General features: G+C 36.2%; 1 protein-coding gene across 2 annotated transcripts in view; it reads left to right on the forward strand.

Annotated features, from left to right (window-relative positions):
- Positions 1-909: 909 nt before the first annotated feature.
- Positions 910-16138, forward strand: part of Rfx3 (regulatory factor X3) — a 194637-nt gene continuing 179408 nt past the window's right edge. For both annotated transcript variants that reach the window (XR_012440462.1, XM_074051958.1), the window contains exon 1: positions 910-968. The gene's annotated coding sequence lies outside the window, so the exon portion shown is untranslated. The remainder of the gene's footprint in view (positions 969-16138) is intronic.

Genomic DNA, 16138 nt, shown 5'->3' on the forward strand with positions numbered 1-16138 from the left:
AAATAATGGTTGAAAATTTCCAATTTTGATTGTGGAAACATTAACTTACACATCCACGAAGCTCAGCAAGCCCCAAGCAGTGTAAATAGACTACCAAAGTACCTCATTAAACAATTGAAATACCTAATAGTCAAAGTATTATTAAGTATTCCACCACCATTCAGGAAGGAGCCATTAACTTTGTCCCACATAGGGAAGATTAGACTATTTTATATATTTAAAAATGTTGAATCATAAGAGTTTCTGCATGTGTGGATCCATTTAAAAATAATTTCAGTTTTCAGGTTGTAAGAGGAATGCAGGCTCATTGGAGAAAACATATAACCATGTAGATATAAAAAAATTTGCCTATGATTTTATGGCTTTTGATCATTTTATCCTATTATATTTCTATTGTGTGATCTTGTCAAGGAGTAGAGAAATATTAAAAAATGAACACAAAATTTTATAAGGCTTGTTACTTTCTAAAATAAGCCCTAAACTGATTTCTACTTAAAGTTTTTAAATTAAATTAAGTTGGGACTAATGTTATCCTTTTTGTGAGTAAAGCTCACAATAAATTCAGTCTAAATATAGTATGTATGTGTATGTATTACTATCGATTATAGAGAGAAACAATTCACAGAATTGTGGAGAAGAAAACTTACACTTTCTAGTTCTGTATTATGAAGACTGAGTATATAATTTCTTGTTCATAAGAAACTCAATTATGTATTAGTGACTGATTTATTGATATTTATTGGTCTTTTTCCCCAATATTTGAGAAGATATTACCTTGCTAAAGTTTTTCTGCAGACACCTGTGGGTTTTTAAATTTTCTCATTCAAGTTGTATTTGGACAAAATGAAATTGAAGTGATTTTGTACCTGAAGTTCACCAAAGACAGCCTCCTATTTCTTTTTTATTCAGAGATTTTTATCAGAGGAATATAGACTGGAGTCTGCAATGGTTATCAAAGTCCCAAAGTGGTAAGTGAGACCCATTAAGTCTTTTCTTACCAGTATTTAATTATGATTTTTTTCTCTGTAGTTCTTGACTGAAGTATTTAAAATGACAAGCCACACTAATTTCAGAGTTCTTTAGATTTAATGTGAGCTTTCTTTTAGTTGTTTTACCATCTTAACTTTGTAGCCTGGTTGTTAGAAGTTCGTGAGAGATTTGATTTATTTGGAATGTGGAGTGAGGTACAATAATAGTGGGAAGCTGCATCTTCATATTGTGTAGACTTGCCTCATCCTTTTGGAATTAATCCTGAAGTTGGTGGAATGACCTTTGAGCAGCTTCTCTTTGACTGTTGTAGATTGAGAATAGAGGTAGCATTATCCTGTTTTTACCCCAAAAATTTAAGAATTATAGGTCAGACATATTAGATCTGGAACTAATATTGAGGAGGTTGAAATGGATTAAAAAACATTTACCAGTTTTAAATTGTAAATACCCATAAGAAATATTCATGGGGTATAGCTCAATGATAGAGTACTTGCCTAGCATGTGTAAGGACCAGAGTTCAATCCTCAGCACTGCGTGCGTGCACACACACACACACACAAAATCCTGTGTGTACAAGTGTGTGTATTTGTGTGTGTGTGTGTGTGTGTATATGAAAGATGCTATAAAATCCAAAACCGGTTTTTAGTCAGTTTTCCTTTGCATGAAGTTTTGTTACGATTAATAAAAAGTGATAATTTTTATAATGAGAACTGATCTGTTGTATATGTTTTCTTGCAAAGTGCCCATTAGTTCTTGGGCATGGTTGTGCATGCCCATAATCCCAGGACTTGGGGGCTGGATGCAGGAGGATTGTGTGTTCTAGATCAGCCTGGGCTACATGGCAAGACTCTGTCTCAAAACAACAACAAAAACAAAAGAAACAAAATGTGTATTTTGCACATATGTTAAGCATATTCTACTAATAATAAATTCATGAAAAGGTATAGGCTATAGAATTAATTTGTACTGTGCAGATGAATGATCTTGAAGAGACAACTTAAAACAAACAATAATTTATTAACTCATGATTTAAGCCAATGTTGAAACACATTAACTTAAAAGTCCAGTGATAGGACTACTTTGGGAATACAGTTTAGTGACTTCCATTTCTTTGTTTTGGATTCTGGTATTGGCCTATTCTTATGTTCTGATAGGGTTTTTACTAACTCCCAAGACTTATTGTTTCCATATCTGCTTGCACTTGGTAAATAAGTGTTTGTCTCAGTATATCCAATCAGTATCCTAATATTTCTGATTCATCCACTGTAGGTCATATTTCCACTTCAGAAATGTATCTGGATTGTATATTCTGTTCCAGGAGACAAAGGTGAAGTTAAATTCTTTGGAACTTTTGTATCCCCAAATCAAAGTCTTTGTCTTCTGGGAAAAGAGAAGAATGCAGTACATTTTAAGGAAAGTGATGAATATTTATTAGATATGCCATGCCCTCATCCTTTGTATCTACCTATACTTAGCTTACCTGGAATAGCTACCTAATGTCTTAAATTTATTTTCTCTTATTCCTACCACCTGTTAGGGAACATTTCACAAACCACTGTACCCTCAACAATAAGCACAGTTGTCAAGGCCCACCTTCATGGGAGACATCTAGCTTGCTATTTTTTTCTTTGTTAACAGTTTTGTTTTGGTTTGTTAAGTAATACTTGAAATTTCATCAAAAATAAATCATTCTAAAGTGTGTTATGTTTTCCTTAAGATAGAATTTTAGCATTAAGTGCATTATATCAAAGGAGAACTCTACCTTGGATATGTTACTTAGGAACAGCAATATGTTTTAAAAAGTAAACATATTTAACAAATATTTATCAAATTCTGAAATATGAGGGACATGTACCTCTAAAGATCAGTAGTTTGGGATTATGAAATTTAATTACTCCAAGTTTTATAATAGTAAGCTTGATTAAGACAGGTTCAGCAGTTAGGACTCAACAACTAACTTTATTAGAGAAATCACAATCTCTTATTTCTGCCAGATAGTAAATATTTGAGAAGTATGACTTGATATTTAGTCTGAGCTCTAAATTGAGGACAAAAATCTATGTGTGTAACTTCCACCAAGTAGAAGCATATGTATCCTCTTCAGAAGGTAGCTTTGGAGATGTGTAAGGGCACTGTGTGTCTCTATTTTATCCTTTTGTCACAGTCCAAACATGAAAGCATTTCTCATATATGATTATATTGCCAGATACACTCACCATCAGCTTACCCTCTTAATTTACTTTAATTTTCAGTTTTCTTTAAAATGTTCATAAAAGTAAATGTCACAGGCTTAATATGATCTGAATGGTACATTTAGTATAATGCTTATTTAGTTTCCTTTGTTGTAATATGATACTTGGCATTTTTACTGTTCTTCTGAAAGTCATTTTAGTTGAAGTACAGAAAATACACCATATTTAAAGTGTTCAATAAATTTTTTGTTTTGGCAGTACTGGGGAATAAACTTGGGGCTTTGCACTTGCTAGGCAAGTGCTTGAGCAATGCCTCTAGCTGGTGTTCAATAAAGTTTAAAATTTTATATCTATGTAATCACCACCATAATCAAGATGTAGAATTTTTTTATATTACCAAAAGCTACCTACTTAGTGTCATGCCCACCTCTGATCCTCAGTCCCAGGAAAACACAGAGCTGCTTTCTATTTCTGTAGATTAGATTTTTGCTTCCTAAATAAAGTCATTCATTAAGTATAGGTATACCTTGGAGATAATGTGAGTTTACTTACAGACCACCTCAATAAAGAAATAATTTAATAAAGTGTCAGATGAAATTTTTGCTTTTTTTGTTGCATTTACAAAAGTTATTATAATGTATCAAATATGTCATACTTGAATTTATCCCCTCCCTTGCTCTCCTTTACCCCCAACCCCCATTCCTGGAATTGTTTCTTTATTGCTACTGGCTGAATGGCTCAAACTAGTAAGAGCGCCTGCTCTGAATTCTAACTGCAGTGCCACCAAAAAAAAAAAAATTAATAAAAATACTGTATTGCTAAAAAATGCTAATAGTCATCTGAACTGTTTTAGAAATGGCACTGATAGACTTGCTCTATGTAAGGTTGTCACAAACCTTCAATTTCTAAAAAATGTATTATACACAAAGCACAGTAAGTTACAGCTGAATGAAATAGGGTGCCTATGCTCTTTTGTGCCTGGCTTTTGTTGTTCAGCATTATGTTTTTGGGATTCATCCACATTGTTAGCACATGAATATTTTTAAATTGTTGATTATGAGTGTACTGGAATTTGTTCACCCACCTGTTTTTGGGCTCTTTTTTTTTCAGTTTTTAGCTGTAATGAACAAAACTGCTGTGAACATTTTTTGCAAGTTTTTTTCAGACACATGTTTTCATTTGGAGTGGAATCGCTGAGTTTTAAGGCTACTATACATTTAATGTCAGAAACAACTTCCACATACTTTTTGCAGTTGGTTGTCCCATTTCCCATTCTCACCATTAGTATGTTGAAATCTGTAGTTTCCTCTGTATCTACTTATTGTTTTAAAGCTGAACAGAATTCTTAGCATATGTTTACATCACGTTAACTTGATGTTAGGAAAACAGTCTGTAGTCATTTAGAGTCACCATTTAGTCAGACTAGATATAGTAGTCTCACAATAAGGAAATAATTTCTTATTTCATGTTTTATCTTCTAAGGGTTTTCAGCTTTCTTATAGATCTTTATTTTCCTGACATGTTGAGCTTTTTTTTTGGTATGTTAATTTTTTAAATGCAGCTCTTTTGTGAGAGTCTATTGATGCATAATACTGAAAGCCTACCAAAATCACATTTGTCCTTTTTAAGCCATTTACTTTTTGTAAAAAGTACTAACCCCTAGTGCATCTTATTTATATCAGGTACCTTAGACATGGCAGGTGCTCAGTCAGTATCCTTATTTCTTGAATAATAGATTTTCACTTCATAATATACATTATTTACTTTCTAATTAAGTTGTTAAATTGGTCGGGAGTGTGAAGTAGTGCATCTGGCTTACAGTAGAGCCTTCTTAACTAACATAATGAGTGATTCAAATGGTTGAATTTGATCTACACTAAATTCAACTAATGGTTGAATTTGAACCACTAAGATCTTTTATTCCAGGTGGCATCAAATGGTGGAGAAGAGATACTTCTGATAATGACTAACAAAATTCATTCTGTTGTAAACTCAGAAAGATGAAGGTTGTGCAGGTCTCTACTAAGCCAAGGTGAAATAGTCACAGCACTTTTGCTGTTGAGTTTTAGGTAGTCTTCTCTTTTTAAAACATGTTCTCTTTTTAAAACATGCATACTTTCACTACCACCATCAACAAGACAAAGCCCGAGTTTGTTTCAGCAATGTAAAGGAAAGCTAGTGTTGATTCTGAAGTTATCTTTGCTGGGCTGAAATAAGACCAACCATCTTCTTAGGTGGGAGGATTGATTATTTATACATATGCCAAGATGGTTTAGCTACGTATTTTTCATCTGGGACAAACCCTATGGATTGAGTTATGTTCTCAGTCTCCTGTCTTACTGGCCCTTTTAGAGCTGCTCCTGCCCATTCTTAGAACCTATTGTACTCTAAAGAACAAATCAGGTCTTCCTACCAAAAATGCTTCCTTAACCCCCCTGAAATGTTACTTATAACTTTGTGATGCTCCCCAGGAAAATATTTTATTTTATTTATTTATTTTATTTTATTATTCATATGTACATACAAGGCTTGGGTCATTTCTCCCCCCTGCCCCTACCCCCTCCCTTACCACCCACTCTGCCCCCTCCCTCTCCCACCCACCCTCTCAATACCCAGCAGAAACTATTTTGCCCTTATTTCTAATTTTGTTGTAGAGAGAGTATAAGCAATAATAGGAAGGAACAAGGGTTTTTGCTGGTTGAGATAAGGATAGCTATACAGGGCATTGATTCACATTGATTTCCTGTGCGTGGGTGTTACCTTCTAGGTTAATTCTTTTTGATCTCACCTTTTCTCTAGTTCCTGGTCCCGTTTTCCTATTGGCCTCAGTTGCATTTAAGGTATCTGCTTTAGTTTCTCTTCGTTGAGGGCAACAAATGCTAGCTAATTTTTTGGGTGTCTTACCTATCCTCACCCCTCCCTTGTGTGCTCTCGCTTTTAACATGTGCTCAAAATCCAATCCCATTGTTGTGTTTGCCCTTGATCTAATGTCCACATATGAGGGAGAACATACGATTTTTGGTCTTTTGGGCCAGCTATCCTCACTCAGAATGATATTCTCCAATTCCATCCATTTACCAGCGAATGATAACATTTTGTTCTTCTTCATGGCTGCATAAAATTCCATTGTGTATAGATACCACATTTTCTTAATCCATTCCTCAGTGTGGGGCATCTTGGCTGTTTTCATAACTTGGCTCTTGTGAATAGTGCCGCAATAAACATGGGTGTGCAGGTGCCTCTGGAGTAACCTGTGTCACAGTCTTTTGGGTATATCCCGAAGAGTGGTATTGCTGGATCATATGGTAGATCAATGTTTAGCTTTTTAAGTAGCTTCCATATTTTTTTCCACAGTGATTGTACTAGTTTACATTCCCACAAACAGTGTAAGAGGGTTCCTTTTTCCCCACATCCTCACCAACACCTGTTGTTGGTGGTGTTGCTAATGATGGCTATTCTAACAGGGGTGAGCTGGAATCTTAGTGTGGTTTTAATATGCATTTCCTTTATTGCTAGAGATGGTGAGCATTTTTTCATGTGTTTTTTGGCCATTTGAATTTCTTCTTTTGAGAAAGTTCTGTTTAGTTCACGTGCCCATTTCTTTATTGGTTCATTAGTTTTGGGAGAATTTAGTTTTTTAAGTTCCCTATATATTCTGGTTATCAGTCCTTTATCTGATGTGTAGCTGGCAAATATTTTCTCCCACTCTGTGGGTGTTCTCATCAGTTTAGAGACCATTTCTTTTGATGAACAGAAGCTTTTTAGTTTTATGAATTCCCATTTATCTATGCTATCTCTTAGTTGCTGTGCTCCTGGGGTTTCAATGAGAAAGTTCTTACCTATACCTACTAAGTCCAAAGTAGTTCCTACTCTTTCCTGTATCAACTTTAGAGTTTGTGGTCTGATATTAAGATCCTTGATCCATTTTGAGTTAATCTTGGTATAGGGTGATATACATGGATCTAGTTTCAGTTTTTTGCAGACTGCTAACCAGTTTTCCCAGCAGTTTTTGTTGAAGAGGCTGCTATTTCTCCATAGTATATTTTTAGCTCCTTTGTCAAAGACAAGTTGGTTATAGTTTTGTGGCTTCATATCTGGGTCCTCTATTCTGTCCCACTGGTCTTCATGTCTGTTTTTGTGCCAGTACTGTGCTGTTTTTGTTGTTATTGCTTTGTAATATAGTTTGAAGTCAGGTATTGTGATACCTCCTGCATTGTTCTTTTGACTGAGTATTGCCTTTGCTATTCGTGGCCTCTTGTGTTTCCATATAAATTTCATGGTAGATTTTTCAATCTCTTTAATGAATGTCATTGGAATTTTGATGGGAATTGCATTAAACATGTAGATTACTTTTGGGAGTATTGACATTTTTACTATGTTGATTCTACTAATCCATGAGCATGGGCGATCTCTCCACTTTCTATAGTTGTCCTCAATCTCTTTCTTCAGAAGTGTATAGTTTTCCTTGTAGAGGTCATTCACATCTTTTGTTAGGTTTACACCTAGGTATTTGATTTTTTTTGAGGCTATTGTAAATGGAATTGTTTTCATACATTCTTTTTCAGTTTGCTCATTGTTAGTGTATAGAAATGTTAATGATTTTATATCCTGCTACCTTGCTGTAGCTATTGATGATGTCTAGAAGCTTCTGAGTAGAGTTTTTTGGGTCTTTAAGGTATAGGATCATGTTATCTGCAAGTAGGGATATACTGACAGTTTCTTTACCTGTTTGTATTCCTTTTATTCCTTCTTCTTGCCTAATTGCTCTGGCTAGGAATTCCAATACTATGTTGAATAGGAGTGGAGATAGTGGGCATCCTTGTCTGGTTCCTGATTTTAGAGGCAACGGTTTCAGTTTTTCTCTGTTAAGTATAATGCTGGCTGTAGGTTTGTCATATATAGCTTTTACAATGTTGAAGTACTTTCCTTCTATTCCTAGTTTTCTTAGAGCTTTTACCATGAAGTGGTGTTGGATCTTATCAAAGGCTTTTTCTGCATCTATTGAGATGATCAAGTGGTTTTTGTCTTTGCTTCTGTTAATGTGGTTTATTACGTTTATTGATTTTCGTATGTTGAACCACGCCTGCATCTCTGGGATGAAGCCTATGTGGTCGTGGTGAATAATCTTTTTGATGTGTTGTTGACTTCGGTTTGCCATTATTTTGTTGAGGATTTTTGTGTCAGTTTTCATTAAGGAGATTGGCCTATAGTTCTCCTTTTTAGAAGTGTCTTTGCCTGGTTTTGGGATAAGTGTAATACTGGCTTCATAAAATGTGTTTGGCAGTTTTCCTTCCCTTTCTATTTCATGGAACAGTCTAAGGAGGGTTGGTTTCAGTTCTTCTTTAAAGGTCTGATAGAATTCAGCAGAGAATCCATCAGGTCCTGGACTTTTCTTTTTGGGGAGACTCTTAATTGCTGCTTCAATTTCATTTTGTGTTATAGATCTATTCAGGTAATTAATTTCCTCTCGTTTCAGTTTTGGATGATCATATGTATCTAGAAATCTGTCCATTTCTTTAAGATTTTCAAATTTATTTGTATAAGGTTCTCGAAGTAGTCTCTGATGATTTCCTGGACTTCCATGGTGTTTGTTGTTATCTCCCCTTTTGCATTCCTGATTCTACTAATTTGGGTTTTTTCTGTCCTCATTTTAGTCTGGTTTGCCGGGGGTCTGTTGATCTTGTTTATTTTTTCAAAGAACCAACTTTTTGTTTCATTAAATCTTTGTATGGTTTCTTTGGTGTCTACTTCGTTGATTTCAGCTCTTATTTTTGTTATTTCTCTCCTTCTATTTGTTTTGAGATTTGCTTGTTCTTGTTTTTCTAGGAGTTTGAGATGTATCGTTAGGTCATTGATTTGGGATGTTTCAGTCTTTTTAATATATACACTCATGGCTATAAACTTTACTCTCAGGACTGCCTTAGTTGTGTCCCATAGGTTATGGTAGGTTGTGTTTTCATTTTCATTAACTTCCAGGAACTTTTTAATTTCCTCTTTTATTTCATCGATGATCCATTCTTCATTAAGTAATGAGTTACTTAGTTTCCAGCTGTTTGCATGTTTTTTGTTTTTAATTTTGTTGTTGAGTTCTACTTTTACGGCATTGTGATCAGATATTATGCATGGTGTAATTTCTATTTTCTTATATTTGCTGAGGCTTGCTTTGTGCCCTAGGATATGGTATATTTTGGAGAAGGTTCCATGGGCTGCTGAGAAGAATGTATATTTATGTGTAGAAGTTGGGTGAAATGTTCTGTAGACATCTACTAGTTCCATTTGATCTATTGCATATTTTAGATCTTGGATTTCTTTATTGATTTTTTTTGTTTGGATGACCTATGTATTGATGATAATGGGGTGTTAAAGTCTCCCACAACCACTGTGTTGGCGTTTATATATGCTTTTAGGTCTTTCAGGGTATGTTTGATGAAATTGGTTGCGTTGACATTGGGTGCATACAGGTTGATGATTATTATTTCCTTTTTGTCTATTTCCCCTTTTATTAGTATGGAATGTCCTTCTTTCTCTCGTTTGATCAATGTAGGTTTGAAGTCTACTTTGTCAGAGATAAGTATTGCTACTCCTGCCTGTTTTCGGGGGCCATTGGCTTGGTAAATCTTCTTCCAGCCTTTCATCCTAAGCCTATGCTTATTTCTGTAGGTGAGATGGGTCTCCTGTAAGCAAGAAATTGTTGGATCTTCCTTTTTAACCCATTTCGTCAAGTGGTGCCGTTTGGTGGGCGAATTAAGTCTGTTAACATTAAGTGTTAGTACTGATAGGTATTTGGTGATTCCTGTCATTTAGTTGTCTTAGTTGTTTGAAGGTTTGATTGTGTGTACCTAAGTTGAGGTTACTCTCTACTGTCTTGCTTTTTCTTTTCCTGTGGTTTGGTGCTGCCTGTCTTTTCATGGTTAAGTTGGGTTTCACTTTCTGTGTGCAGAATCCCTTGCAGAATCTTTTGTAGTGGTGGCTTTGTTGTTACATATTGTTTAATTTCTGCTTATCATAGAAGACTTATATTGCTCCATCTATTTTGAATGATAGTTTTGCTGGGTAGAGTATCCTGAGGTTGAAGTTATTTTCATTCAGTGCCCTGAAGATCTCACCCCACGCTCTTCTTGCTTTTAATGTTCCTGTTGAGAAGTCTGCTGTGATTTTGATGGGTTTACCTTTCTATGTTGCTTGTTTTTTCTCTTTTACAGCCTTCAATATTCTTTCCCTAGTTTCTGAACTTGTTGTTTTAATGATGATATGTTGTGGGGTAGTTCTATTTTGATCTGGTCTGTTTGGTGTCCTGGAGGCCTCTTGCATCTGTATGGGAATATCTTTCTCTAGATTTGGGAACTTTTCCATTATTATTTTGTTGAATAGATTACGCATTCCCTTCGCTTGCACCTCTTCCACTTTGATGCCCATGATTCTCCAGTTTGGTCTTTTGATTGAGTTGGTGAGTTCTTGCATTTTCTTTTCACAGGTCTTGAGTTGTTTAATTAATAGTTCTTCAGTTTTACCTCTAATTACTATTTCATCTTCAAGTTCTGAGATTTTGTCTTCTGTTTGTTCTACTTTGCTGGATTGGCCTTCCGTTTTGTTTTGCAGTTCTGTTTCGTTCTTTTTTCTGAGGTTTTCCTTATCCTGGGTTGTTTCCTCTTTAATGTTGTCTATTTTTGTCTTGAGTTCATTCATCTGTTTATTCATCGTGTTCTCTGTTTCACTTTGGTGTTTATACAGTGCTTCTATGGTTTCCTTTATTTCTTGTTTTGCTTTTTCAAATTCTCTATTTTTGTTGTCTTGGAATTTCTTGAGTGTCTCATGTACATTTTAGTTGTCCATATCCAGTATCATCTCTATGAAATTCTCATTGAGTACCTGTAGTATGTCTTCTTTTAAATTGTTCTTGTGGGCTTCATTGGGTCCTTTGGCATAGTTTATCTTCATTTTGTTGGAGTCTGGATCTGAGTGTCTGTTTTCTTTATTCCCCTCTGGGAAAGTGGTTTCCCTGTTTTTTCTGTCTTCCTGTCATTGTCTTCGGTGTTGTTACTGTCCCTGTACTGTGTGCATTTAAATATTTTCTAGCTGGTAATAATAACAATGGTAATATTTAGAATGGAAGGGTGAGAGGAGATGGAAAGCAAGAAGTTAAAGAAAATGGAAAAAGAAATAAACAGAGAAGAAGGAGAAAACAGAAGAAGGAATCAGACAAGAAAGTTTCAAAGATACAAATGGAGCGTTAGTGTACTAATTGTCAGTAAGCTGAACAGGAATTAGAGAGACAGAGAGAGGACTGAAAATAAAAAAGATAAGAATAAAAATTAAAAATAAGTAAATGAAAAAATATATATAAAAATAAAATGAAAAATAGAAAATTAAAAAAACAAAACAACAACAAAAAAACCGAAAAAATCTGTAGCGCCTCTGCTACAATCTTTCCCCTTTCCATGCACAGTGGGGAAGGTGACACTTTACCTGCTTTCTCAGGCCTGTGTGTTTATTTACAATTCATGTGGGAAATGGGTCTTCCCCCTCTCCTGTGGAGTTTTCCTCCCACCCTCGCTTTTACAAGCTTTCCTGCTCCTGATTACTGGGCGGTGCTGCTGCTCCTGCCAGCCGCCATGTTTGTTTCCAGCTCACGTGGGAAGTGGGTCTTCCCTCCTCTCCTGTGGAGTTTTCCTCCCTCCGCCACTCCCACAAGCTTTCCTGCTCCTGGTTGCTGGGTGCGCCCCCCACTCCTGCGGGAGCCTCTCCTGCCCGCCTGGCTTGTTTCTTTACAGTTCCGGGAAGGATTCCTTTCTCCCAATTTTCGGTGCTCAGTGCGCCCCACCCTCTTTCCCACGTGTCCTTATTGTTCTCATTGCTTATTAGTTAGTTTGTTTTTTACCTGGGTGGAGGTCAGTCTGTCCAGGGGGCTTTGCTACTCTGGCCCAGCCTTGTCTGTGGGAGTACCGCGGTACCGCAAAGCTCACCTTGTCTGCGTCTTCCCAAGCCGTCTGGGCGCGGGTGACTGGCGCCCCTGGGTCCTCCTTGTTTCTCCGTGTATCGTGAAGTGGAATTTCTCTGTGCCGGCTGGAGGTGTGGAGGGGTCAAAGTTTTGCCTCTTCTTGGTGGTTTTGCTTGCAAAGTGTGTCTCCAGCATCTCTCCAAGATTTCACTATAGGAGACTCGCTTTCTGCTTCCTCCCTCTAGCTGCCATCTTGGAATCTCTCCCAGGAAAATATTTTAAAAGGCACAGTCTTTGACTTAAGAATTAATAGTTCCTTTCAACAGGAATGCAATTCCTGCTGAACTGAAATTGACTTTTGGAATTAATTTTGTGATTAGCTGTCTTAGGTACATTGTGTTAGGGATTGAAGAGCAAAGAGTCAGAAAAAAGAGAAAATGTGTTAGAAGGAGATGTGAAAGGAAGGTAGGATTACTCCATTAGGGTTGTTTTCCATATTTGATCTGTTATACAACAATTTTACAGCTACAATAAACAAAGACCATGCCTCTGATTACTCCGTCTATAAAATGGAGATGATAGGAATTACATATATCATTGGGTTAATAAGATGAGCAAATGAATTCATATATGTATAAAGGACTTAGGATTCTGAGGTCTGTTTCTTAATCTGATTCTTAAATGGTTACTTTTCTCTACAATAATAAGTACTAAGTAAAGTAATTTAAAAATGCATACCTTTTTTGCCATATGGCTTTGTTAAATAGAAAATATTAACAGTAGTTTATCTGTATGGACTTGGGTGTCTGTTCATTTAAATGTTGTGTTTTCTTTGATAGTTGTTATTTTAAATTTTAAATGAGAGGAGGCTGCTTAGCATTCAGAAAGTAATGCTACCAGTTGTATTTAATCAGTTGGATTTTCATCTTCATTGTTTTTTATTTTCTTGGTTTTGATTTGCTTCTCAAGGCTTTGTAAGCTTTGAGTTTAGAAGACATTGTAAACACTTAACATGATGATTGAAGTAGTTCTTTAGAAGTTCAGTAACATATTATTTTTCTGTTAATTGTGGTTTTTCTCTTTTTTTTCCTAGTGGTACTGGGATTTGAACTCAGGGATTCATGCTTGCTAGGTAAATGCTCTTAAAGCCTGAGCCACTCTGCCAGCTCTGTTTATTGTGGCTCCTAAAGCCTGAGCCACTCTGCCAGCTCTGTTTATTGTGTCTCCTTTCCTTATTTTCACTGTGTATTCTGGCTTAGTGACTGAGTATGGGCAGCCTGTAGGGATTAGTAGTCCAGGGCCAAGAGATACCATATTGATTATTCATTATGTGCTTGTTTTTGATGGCATGTAGTAGAAATATTTATCACTATGATATTGCCAAATTTACTTACTCCTAGGCCAGTTCCTGATGTAGCCACGAAACTTCACAGATGAGAAGGAACTATATTTGCTGATTTCAGGTTTGACCCAGGGTTGTCTTTAGTTGTGTAGATGAGGATCTACACAAAAAATAATTTCTGACTTAGTGAAGAAAAGAACCAGGAATGAAATGAGGTGAGGAAGAAAGGATTGACACTGATAAGTTAAGGCAGTTTTGGAGGAATACAGTGGTACATAGAAATTTAATTACTGACTTTGATAAGGAACCTGCCTCTTTCAGTTTATCCCTTTGATGGGGTACAGAAAAGCAGCTGAATGGCTGAAATCTCTAGTTAGGTTTGGGTAAGATAGAAGTCAAATTCCTCCTTACTTGTTAAAGTGATTTCAGACAAATTTCTTAGTGTTTCCCAGTTCCATTGGCTAGCAAATAGAATTAATTATAAAAATATCTCTACTACTACTGTTTTAGGGATCAAGTAAAATAATTTTATCTGAAAACACTTTGTAAATTGTAAAGCCCTAGCTAAATAATTAGAGGTGGTGATATTGACCCTGAGGTTTTAGCCTTTTAACCCACTGTTGTTTTCTGATTTTGCTCTGGTCTTATGTTTTCACATTTCTGCTGTCCTCTGAGTAGGCTTTAGCTTGTGAAGTACAGATTGTCCAATTAGTACTCAACCCATGTTTGAACACTTTTGTGGCCTAGATCCTTCTTTCAAGTGGTTAAAAACTACTGGTTGGTATAGTTCATTGCAAACTAGAAAAAGGCAGCATAGAGAACTTTAAACTTCTGTTGGCTCGCTGAAGAATGGATTGAGGTTGGGAGGCACTCAGAGGATAAAATAGTGCTATGGGTCCTCAAATGCTTTCTGCCTTGTCTAGCTCATCCCTATTATTGACTTCATATGCTGTGATGACCAATCTCCTTATATGGTGTGATGTGATGAGTATGTTATGAAGAGAAGAGAAAGGTGGTTTTACAAATGGTAAATTTTTAGTTATGTTATTCAATGTGTAGTAAGTATAATTCTCTTTAGTACCCCAGAAATTAATAACCAGATTTCTTTGATATTTTATTCCCATGTTGATTTAAGCACATGCTCTTTCAGCTCAGCTAAGAAGGTTTTGTTTGGCCTTTGTGTCAAAAAGAGGGAGCATAGAATGAATTACAAATAGTGGTTTTTACTTAAATAGGAAAAATTTGAGCTATTTAGTAAAAATATACTTGTTTCACATTATTTTTGTCAAGCATATCAGATTCAAAAAGTATTGTTTTAATTGAGCAAAAAATAAAAAACTTGTACTTTTGATACTTGGAGCAAATTTTAAAGTATAATTACATCATGTTGCTGTTCCTTACAATTTGATAGTGCAACACCTATTTTTGTACTTTTAGTAATGTATGCAGAGTTGAAAGCATTAAAGTTGCATAAAGTAAAACATGTGAAATGTTTTCCACATTTATTTTGTTGTTTTCTTATACCAAATGGAAATTGCTCCAGTGCTGTATTGCTGTATGCTGCCTTTTTGGCATCTAAAAACAAATTTAGAAATAAGTGTTCTGTTTTGTAAGATGTAATATTTAAATTCATAAATTCTGTTTGAATCAAGCACATAATAAGGAATATTTGAAAACAACACAACACAGCACTAACATGTAACTATTTGTTATCAGAAATGTGGTATTATTAGATTTGTTGGTTGAGCCAAAAACACTCCATGTAATACATAATTTTTCATTGGATCATTGTCTCTTTGTTTAGAAAGTGCTCCAACTTTACATTGATGTTGAACTAACTTTGTTAGAAAAGAGGACTCAGAGAAGAAAAACAGAGTGCGACCTCTGCAGACTAGACCACACTTTATTTCATGGTGTTCTGCACTCTCGACTAGCTGAGATGCAAGCCGCGCTGGGGGCTGGGAGTGAGGAGCTTTTATGGGGTAGACAGCCAGGGAATGATAAAGGGAAATGTCCTTGTGATTTCAGACAGCTGCACCTTCCACGCAGTCAGGAAATGATAAGTGGAAGTGTCCTGGTGGTCTCAGACAGCTGTGCCTTTTGTTATGTCAGTGGTTACTTAGGCTGCGTGGGTGTTTCTGCTTGGGACTTCTGGGACCTGTGAATTAGCCCTTTATTTCAGACCCTGAAGGGGTGTAAAGGAAGGGCGTGCTGTGGTCTCATTTGGCTACTTCATGCTGATAAGGGGCAACATGGTGAGCCTGGGGCGAACAGCTTGTAATAGCAGTAAGGTCCTGAACTGGTCTTGCATTGTGGCTTTTTCTTGAAGAGACCAGTCAGCAAAGAGGTGTAGGGTTGTTTGTCTTAAGTGTTAGCATGAGCAGAGGGTTCTTAACGTCATCGAGGGTGAATACACAAGGAACTGGAATTTTATTTTTTCTACCCATTGATATATAAACTTAGAGCATTTATTATGCAAGGCTCAAATAGGAGTAAGAGGAAGACCATAAAAAGGGGTCCGGCCAAAGGTAATGCCCAAGGAGCCCAGCATCCTATGTTGTTCCAGAAGGACCATGAATTAGCTAGCTCTTTTCTCCTTTTTGTAACGTGCTCTTGTAACTCCCAGGCCGTGTTTCTGACCACCCCAGATTTGTTAATATCAAAGCAACATTCTTC

The sequence above is a fragment of the Castor canadensis genome, chromosome 13, assembly GCF_047511655.1.
Source record: "Castor canadensis chromosome 13, mCasCan1.hap1v2, whole genome shotgun sequence".
Taxonomy (NCBI): Eukaryota; Metazoa; Chordata; class Mammalia; order Rodentia; family Castoridae; genus Castor; species Castor canadensis.